The 11,218-nt window shown below is 48.5% G+C and overlaps 1 protein-coding gene across 1 annotated transcript in view; it reads left to right on the top strand.

The window, feature by feature from the left end:
- LOC105484103 (Wnt family member 5B) overlaps positions 1 to 2,316 on the top strand; it is a 131,037-nt gene extending 128,721 nt beyond the window's left edge. The window contains exon 6 of the transcript XR_011609460.1: positions 261 to 2,316. The gene's annotated coding sequence lies outside the window, so the exon portion shown is untranslated. The remainder of the gene's footprint in view (positions 1 to 260) is intronic.
- The last annotated feature ends 8,902 nt before the right edge of the window (positions 2,317 to 11,218 follow it).

Genomic DNA, 11,218 nt, shown 5'->3' with positions numbered 1-11,218 from the left:
TAATTTTCTAGCTTGTTTGGAGAGCTTGGGCATTCCTCGTGTAGATTTTCCAGTCCTTGCTTCCTCCCTCTTGCTCCAGGTCTTTTCGTCTTCACGATGCTCAGTTTGCAACCCTACCAGAAGCAGCCGCCGAAGACAGAGCCGCATCAGTTAATTTAGGCCTCCTAAGTCGTTTTGATAAACAACTGGGTGGGAGGAGGGATGGTTCAAATGAGATTTTAAGAATTATAGATGTATGTGTATTATCTGCTGCTCCACAGGAGAACTGAAAATAGACTGAAAGCTGCTCCCAGCCAAAGCCAGAAGGAAACTGCAGTATTGAGAGAGAGGAGAGAGAACAGACTCAAATCACTCGGGGCAAGAGAGGGTTTACTGGTGTGGAAACCGGGTCGTGGGGAGGCCTACAGCAGAATATCAGGAGGGGACTTCAGCGGGGACCCAAGGAAAGATGTGAAAGAAAAGACACTATGCAAAAGGTGAACCCTTTTGATCCCATCTTACTGTAAAGCCAAAAGGAGTGAGTACTGTTTTCAGTGACCCTGGCCCCATATGGGTGCTCTGCCTGTTGTGTCAGCCAGCTCTTCGGCTGGTACCTGGTTTGAAAGTTATGTCTTTCATACGTTTATTTCCAGAGACCCTTTTAGCAGCAGTTACATTTCATAAAGGAATTTTTAATATCTCTTTTGTTCCCTGCTATGTCTGCCATCACCCACAACAATGCCTAGCACAAAGAAGGCATTCAATAAATATTTGCTGAGTGAATGAATGATGTTTCTTCATGAACAGACGAGGAAACTGAGGCATAATGTGATTAACTGCCTGGTCCATCATATCATTTGTTCTATCAAAATTGCAAGTAATAGAAACCAATTTGAGCCAGATACGAAGGAGTATGACGGGAGGGGTCCCAGGAGTCTCAAAGACGCCATGGTCTTCAGGAACTGACCTGGACACCTCTGGATCTCTCTCCCTTCCTCCTCTCTCCTCTGAGGTCTCTCTCTCTCTCTCAGTTCCAGCCACAGGAAGGGACTCTGAATCTCTCCCGGTCCTTGTCCCAAATTCCCAGGATGGGCTTCTGGTCAGGGCTGTGTCCACCATTGCATGAGTTTGCAGCAGTTCAAGTCAATGAGTGGCGGGGCTGAAGAACCCATCGAGGTGAGAGGAGCCGCTCACATTCTCACGAATTTCTCTGCGGATGGTTAGATCCAGAGAACACATAATCCGGCTGGTGTGAATGACACCCCTAAGTATTTACTCTGGAAATTCTCATGATTATCTTTACTGAGGAGTCTTTTATCTGTGAAAATGCATAATTATGGAACAAGTCCTGAGGATTGTCTAAAATTACAAGTAAAAACTTGAGCCCACTGGTGTGAAGAGGAAGGTTTCTGTTCTCTGAATAACCCAGGACGGGACACACACCCGTTCATCTACCTTGCAGGGCTGAGGGAGCCAGGTTGCTAAGAAGCAGAGAATAGACTAGAGTCAGTGACAGCCCCTGGCTGGTATTCCGCCCTACAGGTGCATTCATTCCTCAATACTGAGCTGTATTTGAAAGCAGTCATTCCTGTGGATGATTTAAAGGTATTTTCCCTCTGACAGGACCACACTACAGTATCAATTGCTTCCTTCATACATCTTCCTCATTCTTCAAGGCCTGAGTATGCCAAAAAGGAAGACCTGAGAGGGATAAGGGTTGCCAGGATGTTTCTGCGAATCTCCCACAGCTCTTGGGGGCACCCAGCAGGCACTCGAAAGCTGACTTACAGCCGGGTGTGGTGGCTCACGCCTGGAACCCCAGCACTTTGGGAGGTCAAGGCGGGTAGATCACCTGAGGCCAGGAGTTTGAGACCAGCCTGGACAACATGGTGAAACCCCGTCTCTACTAAAAATACAAAAATTAGCCGGGCGTGGTGGTGGGTGCCTGTAATCCCAGCTACTCGGGAGGCTGAGGCAGGAGAATCGCGTGAACCTGGGAGGCGGAGGTTGCAGTGAGCTGAGATGGCGCCACTGCACTCCAGCCTGGGCAAATAGAGTGAAACTCTGTCTCAAAAAGAAAAAAAAACAAAAAACAAAAAACTGGCTTACACCCTGTGACTGGCCTTCTTTTGTCCTTTTTGTTTTGACAGCAAAAGCCGTATATTCCTTGAATGCTATGACAGGCAGGACACATTTGTAAAATAGGAAGTAATTACACTCACACTTTTTAGGTGCTATGTTTCCTTCCTCATTTTATTTTCTAACATGAAAGTAAACTTTTTAATGCACCTAGTGTCTCATCTGACAGAGAACACAGCCTTAGGTCAGAGCAGGTATCAGCCCGGAGCCCGCTCCAGACTGGTCTGCAGTTCTGCGTCTGGCCACAGAGTGTCGCTACCTTCTCAGTTCTAGCCAAATAGCTCCGGCTCACACCTTGGTTCAAAACAAATTTTTTTTTTTGGCTGGGCACGGTGGCTCACACCTGTAATCCCAGCACTTTGGGAAGCCGAGGCAGGGGATCACTTGAGGTCAGAAGTTCGAGACCAGCCTGGCCAACATGGTGAAACCCTATCTCTACTAAAAATACAAAAAAAATTAGTTGGGTGTGGTAGCCTGCACCCTGGTAATCCCAGCTACTGAGTAGGCTGAGGCAGGAGAATCGCTTGAACTGGGAGGCAGAGGTTGTGGTGAGTTGAGGTCATGTCACTGTACTGCAGCACTCCAGCCTGGGTGACAGAGCAAGACTCCGTCTCAAAAAAACAAAAACAAAAAAAATTTATAATTGTAAATTTTTTTAAAATGTTGGGTGGTGGGTCCTTGCGGATTGATGGCAGAAAACAGAATCTAGACAGCAGAAAAGCTGAGTTCTAGATTTTTCGTTTGGATAAATGTGGGAAGAATTAGGTCAGTCTTATTTTACTTATTTTTAAAAGATTGAGTGAGGAGGGCAATGCAGTTAGGAAAGAAAACATGAAAGGAATGCCTTGTCCTGCTCGGCTGGACCCTCAAGACATCCACAGTGCTTTTCATGCTTGAAGGTTATGATGAAGGAGGTGAGTAATAATTATAGCTACCATTTATCGAGTACGACTGTGTACCAGCTGCTTTACATACATTACATGTAATCCTCTCAGTGCTTCTGCAGTGTAGCCAATATTATCCACGTGTTTCAGATGGGAAAGCTAACACTCGAGTGGTGAAGCAGTATCCTTCGCCTCACACAGCTAGTAATTCATGCCGACTCCAGACCTCTTTCAGGTGGATTTCTGGGTAAGGAATTTCAGCAGATTTCGGGGTAAGGAATCTAGTCAGCTGAAATAACAGGTGCCCATTTCCTTCTATGTCTCAGGGAGTGTACAATAATCTTCCTCATCTTGCCACCATGGATTTTGAATGAGAAGAGTGACTAGGGAGATTTCATTTGGTAGGGGCATATGGCAGGGGGAACTTGGGAATCCCGAATCTAAAGTGAACAGGCCAGAGGCAGTGGTTTACGCCTGCAATCCCAACATTTTGGGGGGCTGAGGCAGGGGGATCACTTGAGACCAGGAGTTTGAACCAGCCTGAGCAACACAGTGAGACCCTGTTTCTACAAAAAAAAAAAAAAAAAAAAAAAAGGCTGAATGCAGTGGCTTATGCCTGTACTCCCAGCCCTGTGGGAGGTCGAAGTAGACGGACTGCATGAGTCCAGGAGTTCGAGACCAGCCTGGGCAATACAGTGAGACCCTGTCTCTACAAAAAAAAAAAACACAAAAAATTAGCTGGGCATGGTGGTGCCTGCCTGTAGTCCCAGCTACTAAAGTGGGAGGTCAAGGCTGCAGTGAGCCATGATCATGCCACTGTATTCCTCCAGCCTGGGTAACAGTGAGACCCTGCATCAAAAAAAAAAAAAAAAAATTCCAGGCACAGTGGCACATACCTGTAGTCCCAGCTACTGGGGAGGGTAAGGTGCGAGGATTGCTTGAACCCAGGAGTTCAAGGCTACAGTGAGCCATCATTGTGCCACTGCACTCCAGCCTGGGTTGCAGTGAGACCCTGTCTCAAAAAAAAAAAAAAAAGGGGGGGGGGGAAACAGATAAAGCATACAGGGCTAAATGGCACAGAAAATTATGCAAAAGATGAAGATAGTACACTGATGTACATATTGAAGCAAAGAGAAAACTGGTGCCTTGGACAATGGAACTAGATGGGTAGGTCGCATTCAGTAGGAAATACAGAGCTGGTGCCTAGGGCTTCATTTTACAAGACAGCCATGGGCATTCTCCAACACATGCTTCCCTCGAATTTACTCAAAGGGAAGCGCTCTCCACTGGCTTTTCCAGGCGTTAGGAGTCCGTGGTTTTGAATAAGAGTGAAGATTAAAATTCAGAAGAGCTCCCAACATGTCTGATCTGGAGCAGATAGGGCCATGGACTGAGCTTCCGAACTCCCTTTTCCAATCTGCTCTTCCAGCCTCTTGATCTCTGTGCCAGGACTCAACTCCATCACAAATGCAGAGTTCCTATCACAAGGAGACAACCTTAAATATTTTCAAATTAAGTGACATGTTTTCAGCTGCGCAAAGGCCCCATCCCTAAACTCAGTGTGGCCCTGGCACTGTGACATGCTGGCGATGGAGTCCTACCCATCACAGCACTGAAACTGCATGTCATGCTGGAACAGGGGACACTAAGAGAGGCTCTGCTGGGACAGAAGGTAGGAAGCAGAAGCAGGTATTGGGATTCCAAGGGAGAACGCAGTGCTCGCTTCCTGGTGTACCCACTGAGGGGGCAAGAGAAGGAACAGTGGCTCCTGTCTTTATGTGGCTCAGCTCGCGCCTGGGGCTTCTGGGTTCAGAGCAGGGGAGTGGAGGGATGAGGGTCTTAGACGAGAGAGGTGGAATGAGCAGCTCTTGGGACTCCTCATGGCCCCACAGTCTCTACCTGCTCAGAGAAAAACGAGCCCAGATGAGAGGGAGGAGGCGTTCATGTGGGAGAGGGAGGGTGACTGGGTGTGCAGCAGAGCTTGGGCTGCATCTGCCTACCTTGGTCTGAGGAGTCTCAAGTGCTACCTAATGTGTGGCGATGGGGACAGAGGTGGGTTTTTTCTCCTTTTTGTGGTGCTGGTAAGGAGGGAATTCATGCATCCTAGGCACTGGTTCCATCCCTTCATCTGGCTAAATTAAAATCATCTGGGGAGATTTAAAAATTCAGAGTCTGCCAGCCACCGTGACTCACGCCTGGAATTCTAGCACTTCGGGAGGCTGAGGCAGGAGAATCACTTGAGCTCAGGGGTTTGAGGCCAGCCTGGACAACATAGTAAGACCTTGTCTCTACTGAAAAAAAAAAAAACAAAAAAAATCAGACACCTAGGGCCCAGGCCTTGAGATTCTGATTAAGCGAATTTGGGGTGCGGTCTGGGATTGACTCTGTGTTTTAAAAAGATGCCTTGCGGCCGGGCGCAGTGGCTCAAGCCTGTAATCGCAGCACTTTGGGAGGCCGAGGCGGGCGGATCACAAGGTCAGGAGATCGAGACCATCCTGGCTAACACCGTGAAACCCCGTCTCTACTAAAAAAAAATACAAAAAACTAGCCGGGCGTGGTGGCGGGCGCCTGTAGTCCCGGCTACTTGGGAGGCTGAGGCAGAAGAATGGCGTGAACCCGGGGGGCGGAGCTTGCAGTGAGCTGAGATCGCGCCACTCACTCCAGCCTGGAGCAGAGCAAGACTCCGTCTCAAAAAAAAAAAAAAAAGATGCCTTGGGTGATTCTGCTTTGCAGCTATAATAGGGGATTTTTGAGACAGGGTCTCACTGCAACCCAGGCTGGAGTGCAGTGGCACGATGATAGCAGCTATAATATGCGATTTCATTTGACTACACCAAGCCTTCCATGCAGTAACATGGCCATTTGCAGAGTTGGGTTTAGAGGAAACGTAGCCAGGGCCTCAGGCTGTTAGAAGTCTAAGGATGGGCCGGGCGCGGTGGCTCAAGCCTGTAATCCCAGCACTCTGGGAGGCCGAGACGGGCGGATCACGAGGTCAGGAGATCGAGACCATCCTGGCTAATACGGTGAAACCCCGTCTCTACTAAAAAAATACAAAAAACTAGCCGGGCGAGGTGGCGGGCGCCTGTAGTCCCAGCTACTCAGGAGGCTGAGGCAGGAGAATGGCGGGAACCCGGGAGGCGGAGCTTGCAGTGAGCTGAGATCCGGCCACTGCACTCCAGCCTGGGCGACAGAGCGAGACTCCGTCTCAAAAAAAAAAAAAAAAAAGAAGTCTAAGGATGGGAGTTCAGAGTAAAGCATCAGTATCTACCCACTCAACATTGGACCTGGGGTGAGTGTGGTGGCACACGCTTGTAGTCCCAGCTACTCTGGAGGCTGAGGTGAGAAAGAGGATTGCTTGAGTCTCGCAGTTTGGGGTTGTGGTGTGATACGATCAAGCCTGTGAATAGCTACTGCATTCTGCACTCCAGCCTGGACAACATAGTGAGACTCCATTTCTGTTTTTTTTTTTTTGAGATGGAGTCTCTCTCCATTGGCAGTGGCGTAGTCTCGGCTCACTGCAACCTCTGCCTTCTGGGTTCAAGCAATTCTCCTGCCTCAGACTCCCGAGTAACGCGGATTATAGGCACACGCCACAATGCCCAGCTAATTTTTTTGTATTTTTAGTAAAGATGGGGTTTCACCATATTGGCTAGGCTAGTCTCAAACTCCTGACCTCGTGATCAGCCCACCTCGGCCTCCCAAAGTGCTGAGATTACAGGCGTGAGCCACCGCACCTGGCCCAAGACTCTATTTCTTTAAAAAAAAAAAAAAAAAAAAAAAAAGATTGGACCTGGGAGAAGGAAGGAATGGAGGAATGGTCAACTGACCTGGATTAGCATCTCGCAAAAGACTAAAATCAGAGTTCATCCCCAAATCCTCCCAAATGATAAAATGTGTGGACTTTATTTCCTGGATCTGTTTCTAGTCTTCAGTGTGGTCAGTTGGACCAGCATTAGGTGATCAGATGAGGAAGGGAATGTTTGTGAGGCAAACCCAAGCCCTAGCTTGGCCTGCATCATCTGTGACCTGGTTCTACAGCTTCGGAGTGACGCACAGGAGGCTGTGTGCATCCAAACAGCCTCGCAATCAGACCGTACAAGATCATGCAGCTCACAAATCTGGACAGACCTGATAGATCATATCTCAAAGCCTCTGAATGTCGCCGGCTCCCAGGCAGGCCTGAGCAGGGAAAAGCCGGCAACCACACAGTTGCACACATGCTGCTGGCTCTGCCCTAGGACTGGCCCAGAATCCAGCTGGGGCTTCTTGTTCTCGCTTGAGCAAGTCCCCAGGGGCTGTCTTCAGCAGTCCTGAACTTGAGCACCTGGGCTGCACGCTGAAGTAGGAACTCACCCAAGTGAAAACTGTGTTAATCTGTGAAGTCAACTTGACTTTTTGATGGGCAGAGAAATTTGGCTTTATTTATTTATTTATTTATTTTCAGACAGAGTCTCACTCTGTCACCCAGGCTGGAGTGCAGTAGCTCAATCACAGCTCATTGGAGACTTGATCTCTCGGGCTCAAGAGATCCTCCCATCTCAGCCTCCTCAGTAGCCAGGACTACAGGTGCAAGCCAGCACGCCCAGATAATTTTGTTCATTTTTTGTAGAGACAGGGTCTCACGATATTGCCCAGGCTGGTCTCGAATTCCTGGACTCAAGTATTCCTCCTGCGTCAGCCTCCCAAGTAGCTCAGACCACCAGTGTGCGCTACCATGACCAGCTATTTTTTTAAAGCAATTTTTTTGTAGATTCTGGGGTCTCACTGTGTTGCCTAGGCTGGCCTCAAACTCCTGGGCTCAAGCAATCTTCCCGCCTTGGCCACCCAAAGTCCTGGGATTACAGCCCTAAACCACCATGCCAGGGGTCAGGTCAGAGATTTGGTTTTTTAATCCCAGGGTCAAGAAACCAGAATTGTAGCCCTGGCTCTGTCGTCCATTTGTTCAAGAGCCTCTGAGGAAGAAGGATCAGGCTTCCAGGCTTTATTTGCTCCTCAGTTCCCGGTGCCAGCTCGGGGTTTCTGCAAAGTTTAGCTGCCACAGGAAGTGAGAAAGTGCTCTGGAAAATGTGTATGATCCCATTCTTGCATTCGTTATTATTTCAGTTCTGCTGTGGACTGTTGTGAACTGACCCAGTCACCACAGGCTAGTTCTTTGTTTTCCAAGCCCCTTATTGCTTTTTTCCAACAAAGTACTCAAAAACACTTTCTCTGCTAACCAAACTTTTTTTCTTTTTTGTAACAAAAAGACCAAACCGAAGGTAGAAATACAGCATTACCTTTTTTTTTTTTTTTTTTTTTTTTTTTTGAGACGGAGTCTCACTCTGTCGCCCAGGCTGGAGTGCAGTGGCCAGATCTCAGCTCACTGCAAGCTCCGCCTCCCGGGTTCATGCCATTCTCCTGCCTCAGCCTCCGGAGTAGCTGGGACTACAGGCGCCCGCCACCTCGCCCAGCTAGTTTTTTGTATATTTTTTAGTAGAGATGGGGTTTCACCGCGTTAGCCAGGATGGTCTTGATCTCCTGACCTCGTGATCCGCCCATCTCGGCCTCCCAAAGTGCTGGGATTACAGGCTTGAGCCACCGCGCCCGGCCTTTTTTTTTTTTTTTAAGACATTCTTGCTCGTTGCCCAGGCCGGAGTGCAGTGAGATCTCGGCTCACTGCAACCTCCGCCCCCCGGGCTCAAGCGATTCTCCTGCCTCAGCCTCCCTAGTAGCTGGGACTACAGGCGCCGCCACCTCGCCCGGCTAATTTTTGTATTTTTAGTAGAGATGGGGTTTTGCCATGTTGGCCAGGCTGGTCTCAAACTCCTGACCTTAGGCGATCCACGAACCTCGACCTCCCAAAGTGCTGGCTGAGCCACCGCGCCTGGCCTCACAGCATGGATTTCTAAACAGAATGGCTATTTGTTGCTGGGACAGGTAACTGAGAGGATAGATTTCATTCCCCAGAGAAGTTTAAGAAAATAAGAGCATTTAGATGTTTTTAGAATTTAGTAGAGTCTAGAGCCAGGAAGAAAACCAGACATTCTCTGGAGATTCACTTCAGCTAGAGGGTTCCGTGTGTCCCGTCTCCCTTTCAGCAGTGAATCAGCCTCTAAATACAGCAAGGGCACACGATTCAGCAGAGAGGACCTGGCTTCCCAACCAACTAGTTAAGTGATTCCAGGCAGTTTCCTCAGCAATAAAACAAATAATACTCTCTCTACCCCAAATTAAATAATATGGATATGAAAGCCTCTTGCAAAATATAAACTTTTAAAATATTAAGGCCGGGCATGGTGGCTCGTGCCTGTAATCCCAGCACTTTGGGAGGCTGAGGTAGGAGGATTACTTGAGCCCAGAAGTTTGAGGCTGCAGTGAGCTAGGATCAAACCACTTCACTCCAGCCTGGGTGACAGACCAAGACCCTGTATTAAAAAAGAAAACAGTAATGGTATATCTTATATAGATATAGATAAGTGTGTAAGATATAGCTTGCTTATATCATGGCAAGATCAATGAAAATATGCTTTTTTTTTTTTTTTTTTTTTTTTTTTGAGACGGAGTCTCGCTCTGTAGCCCGGGCTGGAGTGCAGTGGCCGGATCTCAGCTCACTGCAAGCTCCGCCTCCCAGGTTTACGCCATTCTCCTGCCTCAGCCTCCCGAAAAATATGCTTTTTTAAAAAAGTAAAGTTTATTATGTAAGCTCTTAGGAATCATCTCAAGTGAAGCCAACCACAAATGCAAGGGGTCTAACGTTGATGATCTGGATTTGTTTGGTCTTTTGTATACCCAGAAATCCACCATCCTTCTCTATGTTGGTCTTCCTGAGAAGGCCAGTACCTGAAAAATGAGCATTCCACCTTCCACCCCCACTTACATGGGAGTCTTTTCTCTTTTTTTTTTTTTAATCCTCCCCAGTCTGTTGACCACTTTGTCCTAAGAATAGAAGACTTAGGAAACTTCTTTTTTTTGAGACAGGGTCTTACTCTATCACCCAGGTTGGAGTGCAGTGGCATGATCTCAGCTCACTGCAACCTCTGCCTCCCAGGCTCAAGCGATTCTCCTGCCTCAGCCTCCTGAGTAGCTGGAATTACAGGTGTGTGCCACCATGCCTGGCTCACTTTTGTATTTTTTTTAGTAGAGACGAGGTTTCACCATGCTGGCCAGGCTGGTCTCTATCTCCTGACCTCAAGTGATCCGCCCGCCTCGGCCTCCCAAAGTGCTGGGATTACAGGAGCGAGCCACCGCTCCTGGCCAAGGAAATTTCAAGAAGGCAAAGGGAAGGAGGCCCACCCCTGGGCCCTCAGAGGACATGGGCAGGGGGCAGACTCTGAAAGGAGCTCTGGGAATGGACTCTGTCCCCCCCAACCCCTGGGGCCTGGCTGCCTATACCCAGCTGCTTCTCCTCACTGGCCTCTGCCCCAGGCCATGGCAGCCACAACAGGGGCCTGGAGCTGGGAAGCGTCCCCCCTCCTCACAGGTCTGTGACAAGGGAGAAGATTCCCAGGGTCTCAGGCTAGAAGTTGGAAGGCATTTTCTGAGGGCCACATGATTCCACCCGCTGGAGTTTTCTGTTACCATTGTACAGTCCTTGATTTCTGGGACACAAGATGTTCTTTTGGGCTGTCCTGAATAACAAAGATCACACATACACTTGTTTATCTGGGGAGATGGCTTCCCTTTCTAAACAACTGACTTACAATTTCTCTTTCTGAGAACAATGCCCATTCATAATTTGGGAACATTCTGTGTGAGTGACTTCTGGCTGGGAGGGCACCGTTCTCAGGAGGGGGAAGTGGGTAGGGTTTCACCCCTATAAAGTGGGCCTGTGCTTAGACACTCGGGTCCCCGTGTTTGCTAGAAACACTTGGGCACACACAGGTGCCTGGTCCAAGTCTTCCTTCCAAGGAACACACCTACACACCTGTGCATGTGAGTCACATGTCCCGCCAACGTGCCACCTAACCTTTACCCTGAGCTGGGCAGTATTGGGTAACTATGTCCTCACCAAGGTCACAGTAACACCCTTCAGATAGTATCCAGGCCAAAAAATGTTAAGAAAAAAATTCACTCCCAGCTAGAACACTTATTCCTGCGTATCTTTTAACAATGCAAGGGCAGGGAAATTGTTTGAAAATCAAAACACGGAAGTTCTTTCATCCTCCCAACTCGTGGAGCTCTAAGGCAGAGACTGGCTAAGCTTCTGCGAGATCTAAAAGTTATATAATCAGGGTGGG

The sequence above is a fragment of the Macaca nemestrina genome, chromosome 10, assembly GCF_043159975.1.
Source record: "Macaca nemestrina isolate mMacNem1 chromosome 10, mMacNem.hap1, whole genome shotgun sequence".
Lineage (NCBI taxonomy): Eukaryota > Metazoa > Chordata > Mammalia > Primates > Cercopithecidae > Macaca > Macaca nemestrina.
Note: the sequence above shows the minus strand (reverse complement) of the source record. Positions and strands in the feature narration are given on the sequence as shown.